The sequence below is a fragment of the Rhagoletis pomonella genome, unplaced genomic scaffold (genome assembly GCF_013731165.1).
Source record: "Rhagoletis pomonella isolate Grant_MI unplaced genomic scaffold, Rhpom_1.0 Rhpom_scaffold_00012, whole genome shotgun sequence".
Taxonomy (NCBI): Eukaryota; Metazoa; Arthropoda; class Insecta; order Diptera; family Tephritidae; genus Rhagoletis; species Rhagoletis pomonella.
This window is the reverse complement of record NW_023458566.1, coordinates 12,806,120-12,821,622: the sequence shown is the minus strand read 5'-3', so window position 1 is coordinate 12,821,622 and position 15,503 is coordinate 12,806,120. Positions and strand designations below refer to the sequence as shown.

General features: G+C 35.3%; 1 protein-coding gene across 1 annotated transcript in view; it reads right to left on the bottom strand.

Moving 5' to 3' along the window:
• LOC118747846 (adenylyl cyclase 78C) overlaps positions 1 to 15,503 on the bottom strand; it is a 95,375-nt gene that overhangs the window by 79,035 nt on the left and 837 nt on the right. The gene's annotated exons all lie outside the window — the stretch shown is intronic.

Genomic DNA, 15,503 nt, shown 5'->3' with positions numbered 1-15,503 from the left:
AACTAAATATCTTTAGTTGTCGAAACTAATCCTTTTTCTCAGTGTAAGATGAAAATAGTTTAGCAAACAAATGTATGCTCGCTTACGATTATCATTGTGCCATGATTGTTTCCATTTTTGTAAAGTTGCTAAACTATTTACGACTACTATTAGTTTATGCCGATTTCGTTTCTACCGAAAAATGCAACCTTCTCTTTGCCCTCTACGCAAAAACACTAAGAAGAGGGCGATGAGAAGGCGATATTTGTTGTAGAAACGAATTCGCCATTCGACTGTTTTTTTTTAAGATTTACAGATCAAAAAAAAAACAAAACAAAAAAAAGCACCCAAAAACACACCATGTACCAAACTTAAACTTGGCAACAGTGTCGATAACTATCCGTAAATTTCGCCAACATGAGTTTCTGTGTCTATGAATTTCGACAACTCAATAAACATTGATCAGTTTGAATAATTCGAAACGTTGCGATAACTCAATAAGCATAGATAACTCGATAAATTTCGATAACTTTAAACTTCGATGATTTGATAAATTTCGTTAACTTTTATGACTGAATTTATTTCGATTCCTATCGAAAAATATCAATTAATTTTCTTACTCTTTCAGTTACCCTATTCTTATGTATTTCTCATTTTCTCCATTTTCGTCTTTATCTTCAATCTTGCCTTTTTGTTTTCATCGTTATCATTCACTTTTTCATCTTCACGTAGTTTATAATATTCGCGGTTTTGGCATTAATTTCGTTGCGGTTAAAAACTCTGAGATTCTTCGATTTACTGGAAATGCGACTAACAATAAGTTGTTTTATTTTTAATTTTCGTGTATAATAAAAAAATAACCTATTCTGTACATTTGTTTTTTTTTTGATTATGCATTTTAATCACTCTTGAAGTGCCATTTAAAATATATGAAGAATCTTGTCATTGTTGCAACTGTTATCGATTCGAAATACTGTAAAACGAATTGAAGTTATATTCACATTGAGTCTTTAAAATTCTTAGCACAATCGCCTGTATTTATTGCTAAAAGTTTTCTTATATGACAGATTAGAAATTTAAAATGGCAAATTTTATTAAAACACAAAAAAAAAAATATCAAAAAATTGTATTCCATATTTTTACTATAGTCAACGATATTTCGTTTCACTGTCAATGCTGGTTATTTAGTTCAACAATTTTGTTTTTGTTTATCGTCAGGTTGATCTGAATATGCGCATTGGCATTCATAGCGGCTCAGTGATGTGCGGTGTTTTGGGCAATAAAAAATGGCATTTTGATGTTTGGTCCAACGATGTTATTATTGCCAATCATATGGAATCTGGCGGTATTCCTGGGTGAGTAATAAATTTAAAATTTTTTGTGTGAGTGTATGTACATAGGCATGTACTTACATATGTATTCTTGTACATAAATGTATGGTGCATACTATGTAGTTTTTTTTGTTATGGAAAATTTTTTTTAATGTTAAAAATCGTACATTATATCAAGCGAACAGAAAACCATCAATGCCTTTTGAAATGATTTTTTTCGGCGTGTTGTTTCAAAGGACACCTGCGAACATGACGTGTATGTGTAACATTCAGAGGATGAGCCAAAATTTTCAATTAAAATTCGTTTATAGTTTTTAATGGATTTTTGGCATAAAATGCAATTTACATATTAGAAAAAAAAAATTATTTTCCTCTTGCAGGTTTTTTTCGCGTACTATTAATTAAAAAGTAGAAACATTTCTATGTACGTATGCAAGTAGTACAAGGTAAAAATTTATCCGTTTTCATAGAAAGCAAAAAACATTATTAAATTACTGATGGCTAAACAGGTGGATTATATTAGAAATGTAGCTTTGAAATAGTTCACCAGCACTATGCCGAATTGCAGGATTGCGCCAAGAGGAGTCGACCCTAATTCTATTCTTAACCATCTCGAGAAAGTGCTGCTAGCATAATTAGCTGAAACGTTTTTTTTTTTATTATGTATTAGGTGCGTTTTTCCAACAAACATAAGACGCAATGGAAAAGAATTTTAAAAAATTTTAGAAAGTTTCTTTACAATTTAACGTGAGTTCCGTCACAGTAATATTTACTACTAGGCCTCAGTGAAATTAGCCTTAGACCTTTCACAACACCACAAATGCCTTCTGATCACGCATGATCTCTGCACAAAATGAACTTAATGCTTGATAAATAATTCATAATCGGCTTTTACCGCCAGAAGCATCAGAAGCTCAACTTTGGTCTTACTCTTTCGAAACAGCACGTTTCCTAAGCCTACCGTTACGTAGTTGATACTGAGGAACACTCTACAATAACAACAAAAGGAGCAACGAAAACTCTCAAACGATGCAAACGGAGCTGTCATATATGTATGTATGTATGTACGTCGGCCACAGTCAGATATTTGTACCCCAAGAAATAAACAGTCAGCTACCTCAGAAGTTGTTTGCAGTCTTATCTGCTCAATGATAGCAAATGACAAATTAGATCTTCTGAGATTGAGAGCACATGAGTTTTGCTCACCTGCAGCCTCTTTTCGATGTCTTTCAGTCATTGTCGACCGAAATATTCACTCAGTTACCGGCAGTGGCTTCGATGACCGAAAGTTTGAGTGTTTTAACGGGCTTGTGACCAGGAAATACATGGTCGAAGCCAATGCTAACCAAATTGCCAGGTATTTTCATATCACCGGCCACGCATAATAAAACGAGTTCGTTATGTTTGCCAAGATAAATAGTTTAGTCGCCTCTTGCGTTGCCCAACTACTTTAGAAGTGGTTAGAAAGCTGTGCAATGCCTTTAGTGCAGCTTCTTTGTCACTACAAACACAAATTATTACCTCTCCGTCTATTCTGCACCAAGTAGTTCGTGGTTTGCAAATACCTCTGCTTGGAAAATCAAGGCATATGCTCCAAGAAAAAAGTCAAACTTGTTTTCATTATCTATCATGATATAGACTAAAACTTCTAACTAACAGCGCTGTTCCTATGCCAATGACAAAACTCACTGCATGACTATTGTCTTAATCACTGCTTTTTCATAAGATTTGTAGGTTATGCAAATAATAATGGCAGTTGCAATCATTAGAGCACTTAAAATGAATTTTCTGCTGCCTAGTTTTTGGCGCATCAATTAATACAAGAGGCATGCGATGCGCTTTACCATTGGCGTGGCAATAGTGCTCTTAATATCAGAGCAGGGAACGCAAAATTGTATATAGTATCTCTTTGGCAAAGGCAGTGGTGGCGTGATACATACATATCCTGTGGCATTAAAAATATACTAAGGCTTATGTAGCTCTATAAATGGGTTTGGAAATGGTGCGGTTAGATTTTGGCGCCATCTGGCCATCGGAGGCTTGAATAAATGTCTACTATCTGGGATTACACTCAAATATTTTACTTATGAAGAAATCTGAATAGTGCATTCTTTAAGGGTAAGGAGACAAAGCGTTGGAACCTTCTCTATCTAGGACTAGTCTAGTGAAGAGCAAAACACTAGATTCAGTACGGTTAGCCGGCAGTGACTTGGCTTCACTTGGCACATCGAATTGACATCAGTTGACACAGAAGAGAAACGACTGCCTGGCGTTATTGAAAACGGCAAAAATTTCTTAGGTAACCGCCTAATGAAGAAGTACAAGAAGGGTGCCTGTTGCAACTCCATTTTCTTGTTTCATTCGTTGCATCCTTATCAACTTCGAAATTACTCATACGCCCTGTACTCCGCATACTACTTTCGTTTCCACATGCTACATGCGACTTACTTAAGTAAAAGAGTGCCACTTCAATTCAATAAAATATGTAGTGGCAAAATAATTAAATTTTGACTTTGGTTTATTTAATTGCTTGGCATAGGAATAAAGACAATCGGTTATTATCCTTCGCTAAATTTCCAACAGCATAGTTATGTATCTGTCTGCCTGCACGTGTTAACAATTAGTTCAACATCAATTAGCTTCTTCTACTTTTTTCAGACGCGTACACATTTCGGAGGCCACATTGAAGTGCCTCAACGAGGCCTACGAAGTGGAGCCCGGCAACGGTGGTAGTCGTGACAATCACTTGAAAATGTTGAACATCAAAACGTATCTGATAAAACGCACTGAGCCATTAAGGTGAGTGATTAAGAGAAATGGTGAAATAAAATAAATATGCAAATAAATTATTGAAGTGCCACAAAAGAAGAAGAGTACTGAGCTGCACTGAGAGTTAAATACATTTCAATTGAAATTTAAACAAATTTTTTATTCACTCACTATTGTGTAACAAAAAAAAATATTTATGCTTTTGTATTTGTAACATTTTGTTTCTTCTACTTATGTATTTGCACTCGCTTGTGCGCTTTTCAGACCGAAACGTCGCTTTGGCACGCGCAGCAGTCAACATTTGGCCAACACCATTTCAAGTGCGACAGCCGCGGGCGGCAGCGATGCCAGCACCCCAACTGCCGTCACAACACCCGCCAGCATCGCTTCCAAATCCATATCCACCACAACTGGTGTGGAAGCGCAACAGCAACAGCAACAGCAACAGCAACAGCCACAGCCACAACCACATTTGCCCCCCAATCCTCTACCATCGCTCGCTGCACTACAAAAGAAAAATATTTCGGTAAACTCATTGCCAAATGTAATGGAAGGTGTTGCGTTGGGTAATGGTGGACGTGCAGGTGATGCCATCAATGGGCCTAGAAGCATCGCCGGTGGCGGTAGTGATAGCGTTGGTGGCATTGGAGCTGGTGATACAACTGGCTTGTCGACTGTTTCATCGCCTACAACGCTGACTGCGCCTACAGTGGTCGATCAACAGCCGCCGCTAAAATTGAACGGCACTGCAGCGAGTGCACAGAACCTGACGAGCACAATTGACCCGAAAGCATTGATTATTGAGGATGAACCGACCACTGAATGGACGCCGGAAATTCCATTTAAAAATGTACGTGCGAATTTCAATTCAAATGAGTGTATGTATGTGTATGTATTTGTTGAAGTGTATGTGTATGCCCAGCCAGCATAGAAACGTAAATTTTGCCGAGACAGTGCAGTCTAGTGCCATTTCCCGTATCCGGAAACGAATAGAGAACGACTACAGCTATCATTCATTTTCGTATGCAGAAAACGTTCGAAACGTTGGAAAAAGATGATGGTTTTTCAAAGAAATAATTGTATTTCATTTGTTCAAGCTAAACATTTGAAAGCATGCATGCGTAGCCGGCAGTGGCTGAGCGTGCCGCTATTTATTTATTTATTTATTTAACAATCAGTCTATGAAAGCATAATTTCTTACAGACTATTTAACAATCAAGCTTAAACTAGGTCATCAAATTAAGAATATTGATAAAAATTGACTTAGGTAGAGAAAAATCAAGGTCGATAGAAGTTGAGATCTGGTTAAATTCGCAAATTGCACGGCCAATGGGTGCATTACAGGCATAATTCGTTCTGAAATTTTCAGCATAAAAAGGCAGGGAAGCACGCAGATACCTCCTCGCTACATTAAAATTTATTCTACCCAAAAGCTGCGGACAGTCACAAGATCCTTGGATAATGCAAAAAATGAAAGTTAGAGACAATGTTGACCTTCTTTTATCTAACGATTTTAGATTGAGCAGCGATAAGCGCGCATTATATGAGGGTATGGGCTCAGAAAAGCATAGTGATCGTAAGGCAAATTTGAGAAACACTTTCTGAACGCGTTCAATCCTATTGATATGGAACTGGTGGAACGGACGCCAGATTATTGCTGCATACTCCAGGTGAGAACGTACGAAAGAGGTATATAGCAGTTTTAAAGTGTACGGATCGGAAAATTCAGTGCTATTCCGCCGCACAAAGCCAAGCATAGCATATGCTTTCGATATAATTAAATTAATATGGCTGCTAAATAAAAATTTGCTGTCAAAGATAACCACAAGGTCCTTGATTTCGTTAACTGACTGCAGACTACACTCATATAAACTATACCGAGTTATTAATAAATTTCGCGATTTTGAAAATGATACGTAAAAGCATTTTTTAATATTTAATGAAAGATGAGATTTTAAGCACCACAAATAAAAGTTATCCAACTCGGATTGGAGCTTTTTCATGTCAGAAGAATTCTTAACAGTTGAATAAATCTTCAAGTCATCTGCATATAAAAGAAAATTAGCAAAAGAAAAGCAAGAACCGATGTCATTTATAAATAATATAAAAAGCAAGGGACCTAGAACACTACCTTGTGAGCATGCTTTAAGTGTTCAAGTAAAATTACAATATCATTTAACTTTCGCAAAAAAAACCATATACACAGCAATAATACAGAGCTTAGCGTAGACACGTCCGAACGGCTCAGCGATTATCCAATCAAAACTTGTTAGCTTCCAGAAGGTTGCTGTGTTCGAATCGCGTCAGACGCTTACTTAATTTTATTTTTTTCTTTTTGAACCGTGAAAAAGTATCTGTGAAGTGCAGAAGGAAAGCGTATTTAACAAAAAATTCAATCCGAAAAATTTCAGTAAAACACCCAAAAAAAATATCTGTTTCACAAACAATTTTCGGTACTTGTCTGTACGTACGTTTCTGCCGCACACTTTGGTAGGAAAACAGATCGTCAAAGTATTCGCTAATGGAATCAGTAACCGGACAAAAATCCGCACTTCATCCACATTTTTTTTTTCCTTTTTCGGATCGTTTTTCGGATTTTTTTGCTGGCTGGGTAGGTACGTGCAAGTGCGGTATTTGATCTTCATTTATGTGTGTGTGTGTGTGTGTGTGTTAATTTTGGCTGGCTGCAATGGACTTGTTTGTCTCTGCCAAAAATTGCATAGGAATTCCTACATTAATGTACTTTTATTTCGCGTATGCATGTATTAGTGCGAATCTCTGGATAACAAGGCTCTTTTGCGGTGGACATTGCGAACTAGTATGACTGATTATTAGGCTCTTTGAATTCATGTTGATGAATTAGCACGAAGCGTGTGAAAGCTAAGCATTTTCGAGCAATTTGAAACCTTTGAGAGCTGGCATTGCTGTAAAAAGGATGTACTGGAATCAACATGTGGAAAAATTCAGGAATTTTTTTAAAGCGAAAAACTTTTTCTAGCATGCTGGGCTGCCCACCTTTTCAGTTTTGGCTTTAATAGAGTGAAATATTTACGACTGCTTTTGTGCCCAAAAGCGTCAAGAGAATTTGATTTTACATATCGAATCCTAACCGCCAAAAAGACGTAAGCGACATTTTTTTTTATATTATTTTTGATACAGAAATGTACTTAGATGCTCTAGGAACATTTCTGTATCAAAAATAAAATCTTGAAAAAAATTTCGCTTATGTTTTTTTGGCGGTTAGGGCTCGATATGCTTAATTTAAAAAGGTATAACACAGCAGCTCGGCCAAACACTAACATATGTGTAAGCGCCAATCTATTATTATTATTATAACACAGCAGCGTGGAGAAAATGTGTTCTTTTTCAATATATTTTCACTTTAATCACTGGAAAGCCATATATTTATTTACATACATATGTATTTTCATTTATGTATTTTTTTTTTTTTTTTGATTTCCTTTCCACAATTCAGCTCAACTCGCCGCAGGACGGCCTCAATCGCAGTGATTCGGTTTTATGTGATACCAAACAGGAACATGGCCTTTCAATGACGGCGTTGGATGAAGAGGTAGGTAAAATACATGCATACATACATATGTATGTGTGTATATATTCACATATATTAGGTGGCATCACTCACCATGCAAAAAAAACGGTACAGTTTTTCCATTGGAATTATAAAATCTGTTATAATTTGAAACTTCCGCAAAAATATTTAAGAAAAAATATTAAGATTTAAGTGAGCCGGTCCAATTTGAAAATAGCACAAAAAGGTTTTTATAAATTAAATTGTTTTTTTTTTTTAATATTTTATTACCTCAGTTTTTATAAGAATCTAACTTTAAAAGATCCGCATCAAACTCCTTGAAAACTGCTCAAAGGAATCAAAATAATTAGATTTTTCGAGGTATTTTCATATTGGTCAACCTAACATAAATCTTGATATTTTTACGAAAGTCTTAAAATATCATTACTTTTGTAATTCCGACGGAAAAACAGCGCCGATTTTTTTTTTTTTTTTTTTTTTTTGATGAAAAGTGTTTCACCTTAATCTATACATAAATATTCGATACTCTTTGCAGATTTATGAAAAAAAAACTTTTTATTCTCGGCCCGGCTGTTTTTTACTTTTATTTTAAAATAACTCTTATATTCTTATGGCCTTATTCATAAAAAATAAAATAGATTTAAAGAGCTATATGTATAAAGTGACATTTTCATACAAATTTTCGATTTATAAAGCAGTTAAAGTATTCTTTATTTTTTTATGAACTTGGGTGTTAAATTATATTTTTCGACCATAAACCTTATCTTTTCGATTAATTTTTTTTCATATCTATCTCTTAGATTGATGATTTCATAGAACAAAATATACAAATTAACTCCAATAAGGAGATACGACGGGAGTACCTGAACACATGGACTTTGAAGTTTAAAGATCGCGGTCAAGAACAAAAGTTTTGTCAATTACGCGAAGATATGTTTAGGTAAGTAAAATTTTAGCTTAAAGCAGTAATAGCTAATAAACCAATTGCGAGTAGTATGTATTATATATATACACACTCTGCGATCGTAAAATATTGGACAGTCGAAAAAGCTTTCGCACAGAGAATAAACTATTTAATTATATATTAAAATAATATAAAATTAATATCTCAATGGCTTAATCTAAATCTTAAAAATATATTCATGAAAGAAATTCTTTGCATTTTATTATGATATCTAATTAAAAAATACAAAATAAAAAACTCTGCTTGAGTTTTATAAACAAAAAATTTAGTAAAGTGATATACACATGCCTCTTTTGAAATGAATTCAGCATTATTAAAGGAGTTCTGCTATATCGTAGATGCATCACAACTTTCCAATGCAGCTCTCTACATTTTTGGGGAATCATCAAGCTTGTGCATCTTTTATAAAGCATCTTGTTGTATGTGATCCATTTTTCATCATAAGTAATCATTCCCTTTACAGCCGCAATGACTATCACTGCTTGGAATCGCCCATTTTTGATTTTTATCAAATAACGATGTTCCGCCATAATTAAAAAAAAAAAAACTAAAAAAATATTTCGAAAGCTAAAAAAATCCTAGTTTCTCAATTTCTGGGATTTTGCTAGTTAATGTTTTGATTATTTGAACTGTTTTTGTTCAGTACCTACTCTATATATTTAAAAAATAAAAATATATATTTACAAAACTCTAAAATGAACAAATTTACAGAATTTTAAAATTGATAAGAAAGAAAAAACAAAAACTTATAAAAAGCGTTAGCTAAACAACTGATCTTAAAAGATTCCCAAAATTTTAAAAAATTTGTTTTTTAAATTCAACAATTTTATTGAGATTAAAGATATTAATTTTTGAGCTTTGAAAAAAAAACGTAAACTCTTAATAAAGTTATACTAAAAAAAAATTATTTAACTTGAGTTTATTTTAATTTAAAGCTAAAGAAAATTTAAAAATTTAAAAGTTCATGCCTTTAAAAAGAACACCTCCTTTAAAATCTTAGGATATTTTAAGATCAGTTGAAGGTATTATATAAAAAATTGAGCCAAAAATTAATATAAGTTTTTGCCTTTACGATTTTTTAAACTTCATTAAAATAGCGCCAAATATTTAGGTACCTTTCAAAAAAGGCGAGAACCATTTTTGTACAATTTGAGATTTTCACAAAATAAACTTGCAAGGAAATTTTGAAATTTTCTTTCGAAAAAAAATTGTTTTTCCTTTGTTAGAACTTTGTTATATGATAAAAGAAAAGTTCTCATCAAAGTCATCCAAATAAAAAATGGTCGATTTTAGCAATAAGTAATATTCTAAATAAAATTATAGTTTAAAAAACTAAAACCACCAGGTATGTAACTTGAGAATAGAAATCGCTGCATCTTTTAGGCGCATCAATATTACATAGCATGCATGCCAATGAAATAAAAGGGAGGTAAAAATAATCTGAATGTAGACATTCATTGTAGGCATTAGCCGACTTTCTTAGGCTAACTAAGTAAGAGATAGAATTGAAAAATAAAATCTTTTGGGCTTTAAATTGGCCTTTTTGGATATTCTTTTCCCTTCTTTTAGATCAATAAATTAAACCACCTCAGGCTACATATCTTTTTCTTCTGTATTGCCTTTCAATATTTTTGTTTACGCTTTGTTTTTTTTTCAGATCGAATATGCTGTGCATTTTTATCATCTGGCTGTTTATTGTGATGTGCCAAGTAATTATTATACCACGTTGTACCAAATTAATTATTTGCCTAGTGGTGGGCACAATTTTCCTAACATTTGCTTGCGTGCTAGTCATGGCAGAAGAGTTCTCAAGTAAGTCAAAGCAAATCTGTTAAGTAACGCACTATTACAAATAAAGACTAAATTATTATTATACACACACCACCCACAGATCTCCCACTCTACCTGAAACAAAATTCTGCCAAACTTGTTCATCAACGGCGGCGGCGTACATTCTTCATTTGCATTGTCATCGTAATGATGTCGGTGTTGAGTGCAATTGGCTTGGTACTCTGTCCGGATGCTACATTCGCTTTTGACAGCACCGGCGACAATAAAACCTCAACATCCACTACACAGTTAACTGGTAACAACAATTCGGTTAGTGCTCTGCTGGCAAGCGGCAGTGAAAAGGAAATCAAATTAAATGTTTACCTATCGGCGACAATACATCACAACATCACCATCAATGCTGCTAATGGCACAATTGTCGATGCATTCATCACCGACAATCTCACAGCAGCAGCACCAGCTGGCGATCTTGTACGCCAAAGCATTGTTAATGCGCTCAATTTAACACAAACACCTATAAATCTGCTGAATGCATCAGCCAACACACTCGAGTCCTTCGAACAATCGCCACGCGGCATTTTAATGGCAACCGCCGCCGCCGCCGCCGCTGCTGCTACTGCTACTGCTGCTGCTGCTGCACCGCTAGTCAACGACACCGACACCGAAACTGACACGGAATCGGAATCGGAACTGACTGATGCAGCTCACTTGGAGCTCTACAACAGCATCAACACTTTTAATAACACGGACGATACGACGGTGCATAGAAATGTTTGTGCGCATCCCGAGTATATAATTTTCACCTGGGTGCTGTGTCTCGTTTCGCTGGCGACAGCGCTAAAGCTCTACTATCTCATCAAAACTTTACTCGCAATGGCTATGGTCGGCTGCTATATGATCTTAATATTGACACTGTTCCAAGCGCTCTACTCGTCATCAGCTGCGAGTTTCGATTATCTACGCATGGCCATGCCACTGGATGTGCAGATGCTTATACTGCTGTGCTCGTTCTTGATTATGGTCGGCTATCATGCGCGCCTGGTAGAGGTGAGTATTTAAGTGAGGGCGAGACTCCTGTCTTTTTATGTTGTAGGTATTTGCCCTTAAAAAAAATTGTTTAGTTAATATGCTGTCGTCCTTCAAACTAAATAAGCGCGTTTACGCTTGAGTTGAGAATGTCAACTTCACATTTTATTGACTAATTCACGTGGGCACTTCAAAATTTAGAAAGCACGCTAAAACTAAAAAAAATAAAAATATTCTTAGTGAACACCTACCCAGTAAACCACAAAAAAAAATGTCGAAACTCAGCCTATTTAGTTGCGCTTCCTCTCCAGTTAGCAGTTCTGCAGTGGAATTCTGACATTCGCTGCGCTAAATTTTCGTCGCAAAAATTCTCCTACAAAATAAAAAAGTAACACATGCAATAGCTCTGATCCAGTACTCCATGTACTTACAGGTTTTTAGGAAGTTACAGGAACAATGTTCCCGTATTCCAAAATCATGTAATCATTTTTTTTAGAGTTGTGTATGAAGTTGCAAGATTTTACTCGAACTCTTTCTCCTGGTGACGTTTTTACAGGAAACATGTTTTTTTTTTAGTTCGCGAACTTTTTGGTTGTTACTCACTGTTTACTCTCACTTTAGAGAGTAAACTTGCTGTTTGACATTTTTACAGGATTTTACACGAAAAGTATTGATCAGAGCTAATGTGTATTCAGCCAAACTTAGCAGTGATGGGCATGTGGCTAAATGTTGCGCGCCTGCTTTTTTTTTTTTGAAGAATTAGCAATATCGTATATTGGAATTCGGCTGCTGGTTAGCATAATCTTATTAGCAAACAGTGATGAGAAGTATGCAATATTAGATACATACATACATACATATTTACTTGAATTGCTTTGCCTGTTTTTGTTTCTTCATGTGGCAAGACTCCCTCCTGATTTAAAGGGCGTTTAAATGCCTTATAAATGAGAGAAAATTACAGAATTTCTCTTTTGGTAAACTCGCTTTCTTTTTCGAATATCAACCAATATCTCTAAGCATGTTCAGGTTTTCTTAAATATTTTGTACAGTGGCAGTGTTACTGGATGCCAGGACATGACCGTTTTAAAATAAATGAGAAATAACCTTGCAAACTCATCTATTGTCTGACCCAGAAAACGAGCTATTTCAGCGTCATGATGTAGTTAGCATCGTGCGTGTCATCTTCAGAAAGACTTATTTCAATCTTAGTCAATCGGAAAGAAACGTTGCTTTTACTTTAACAGCCTGATACACTTGACATTGTCCTTAGATACCGTCTCAGCTCCAACTTAGAACATATTTCAAGGTCCTCTACAACAGTGCTCGTCAAACTTTTGAGTGTGACGGACCGGCTGCAGTTTTTCTATTACGTCGGGGACCGGTACCTTTTTTTATTGATTACTTTTCGTTTACGATCATCTCATATATGTATTAAAATTTGTTTAAATGAATTTCTTCATTAGCCGGGTGTCTATATATGACCTATTACCATTTAATGATAGCAGATATTTGCGATTTTTTATGAATGTTTAACAAATTTAAGTTGTTTTTATTATACAAGTTGTATATAGCCTCATTAAACAGTAATATAAAACATCACAAATGTAATAACTGTAAAGTTATAATAATAAGACATATTATAAGCACGTCAAGTTTTATTAAAATTATATTAATGCTATTGGAAGGCGTCATTCCTTGTAAAGTTACGAAAGTCGATGTTTACTAATGCGAGAGGTGAGCCTGTTTATTATTTACAAGCTTATCAAGTCGTGGCTCAATTGTGGACAGTGCGACACGCAATGGAGAACTAATATTTAAACTGTTCCTGTACTTTGTCTTAATAATACTCATGGTTGAAAACCCAGTCTCACAAAGGTAAGATGAAGGAAATGGGAGTAGAGCTTTCAGAGCAATATCAGCAAGTTCCGGGTATTCTGCTTTGACATGAATCCAAAATGACGCAAGTGATGTCATAGTTTCGAAAACCATCTTCAATCCTTCGTCAGACACATGTATCAACACATTGCCTCTTTGTTCCACGAAAAACAAACGGTATTTGTCGTTACTTTTTGTATGTGCCAGTGTTATTAGTTAGAAGCAAGTCGTCTTAATAGAGGTGATAGCAAATGAACAGCTGATCGTTAATTTGAACAGGTGATTTTGTGTTGGAGATGTCAAACTAGGTTACTTTGCTTTGTTCGTTTGTGTGTTCGCTTGTGTTTTGACTTAATATTTTGACATCTCGGACGTGAAATTTCTAGTGCTACTACCATGTAGATAATTGTACCATGGTTAGAAGTGTGGAGTATACATATAGTCGTATATGTATATATAATCGTTTAAAAAATCGTTGTCCATTTCGCGACGCCCTTTGCGGACCGGCGACTTATGGCTTACGGACCGGCACCGGTCCGCGGACCACCACTTTGACGAGCACTGCTCTACAACACAAATCTAGCTCAACATTAAAGGATAAATTCACAGGGCAATAGGTCAAAACGTTCATTTCAGTTATATCAAATAAAACTGCCAATTCTCCTTGCATTTAGGATTTTTACTGGTCACATCAGAGTACTGAGTCGCTTTTCAAACTTTTGTGTAGAACGTTTTTTATTAGTTGAGGTTGCCTGCTGAAGAACAGCTTCTGATTTACCTCAGTTTTATGAAAGTGCCTGCTGAAGTTATTTGTGCGGTACTAACTGGGCAAGAACCCTGCGATCAGCGTGATACTAGTATTGTGCTCTCTAACTGAGAGCTTTAGTTGGTAATGATACTCTGGTGTCAATTCTGTATTTACATTCACCGTGTCCTAATAGTTCCGGGCCACCATACAAGCATAGCATAATTAGTACTGAATAAAAATTGTTACCTATGTATATCTCGTAACAAAATGTTACGTAAAAAAATGTTAAAATCCCCTATTATAGCGGAAAGAGCGCTCTTTCAAAAGAGCCTGGTTTTGAATGTGTATGACAACTTGGAAAAAACAAAAAAATACACCTTGCCACATGTACTTGGTAGGATTTGGAAAACTTTTAGCTTGAAACTGACTTACGAAGGCAAAGGACTTTCCAAGCCTCTCAAAGATCGACGAACTTGGCTCCGTTTGAAATTATCCATATAGGATTCATCCTGACTACATGAGTCCATCAAAAGACCTAAGAGTAAATGTAAACACGAATTAAGGGTTACGTTTGGGAAAGCATTCCTTCTTTGATATTTTCATTACATATCAGTCTGTCTTACTGTGATGACTGTTCCAATTTTAATATAATATCAGTGAGGCTAAAAAATGTGTAGTAATATTCCTTCCAACTCTTATGTCAACTCAGTATAGTAGGAAACAAGTCTTGGCCAAAAAAAGTAATTGAGGGCGTACATAGATTTTCGGACAATGCCTGCTCTGAAGCGAATAATCAAGTTCTCTTTAATTCAATTTTTTGGTTCGTTGGGTATGTGTAGTAAACTCGTGGCATTCACAGTCAGCGCCCACAAGGAGTCAGCAAACAATTAAAATATGTACCATCTATGTTTTTGCACGTAATTAATGACGTTTTTTCTATTTTCTCATGCTTTTCTCATTTTTCCATTTATTTTTATTTCTTCTTATTTTCTCTTGTGTTCGAAATACTTGGCTGCGCAATGAAACGCCAGGTCACTTCGCGTTTGGATTTCATTTGGAAGGAGCAAGCTGAGCGTGAATTAATGAATATGAAATCGAATCGTGCACTTAACGACACATTAATTAAGGTAAAATAAATGTTTGCGCATTTTGCTTTCTTTTAAAATTTGCTCAAGTATTTTTCAGTATTTAGTGGTGCTTGGCACAAAAAATTAAAGAAACTATTTTGTTGCACTGATTTGTTTTTAAAAATTTAATTATACTAAATACGTACGTATTGCTTATATTGTACCTCCATTATTTGTTTTCAGAACATTTTGCCAGATCATGTTGCCGCCTATTATCTCTCCGATGAACACACAGACGAATTGTATTCGAAAAACCATGCACTTTGTGGTGTTATGTTCGCTTCTATACCCAATTTTCAGGATTTCTATTCGGAGGACATCGACAATGGCAAGGCATGCATAC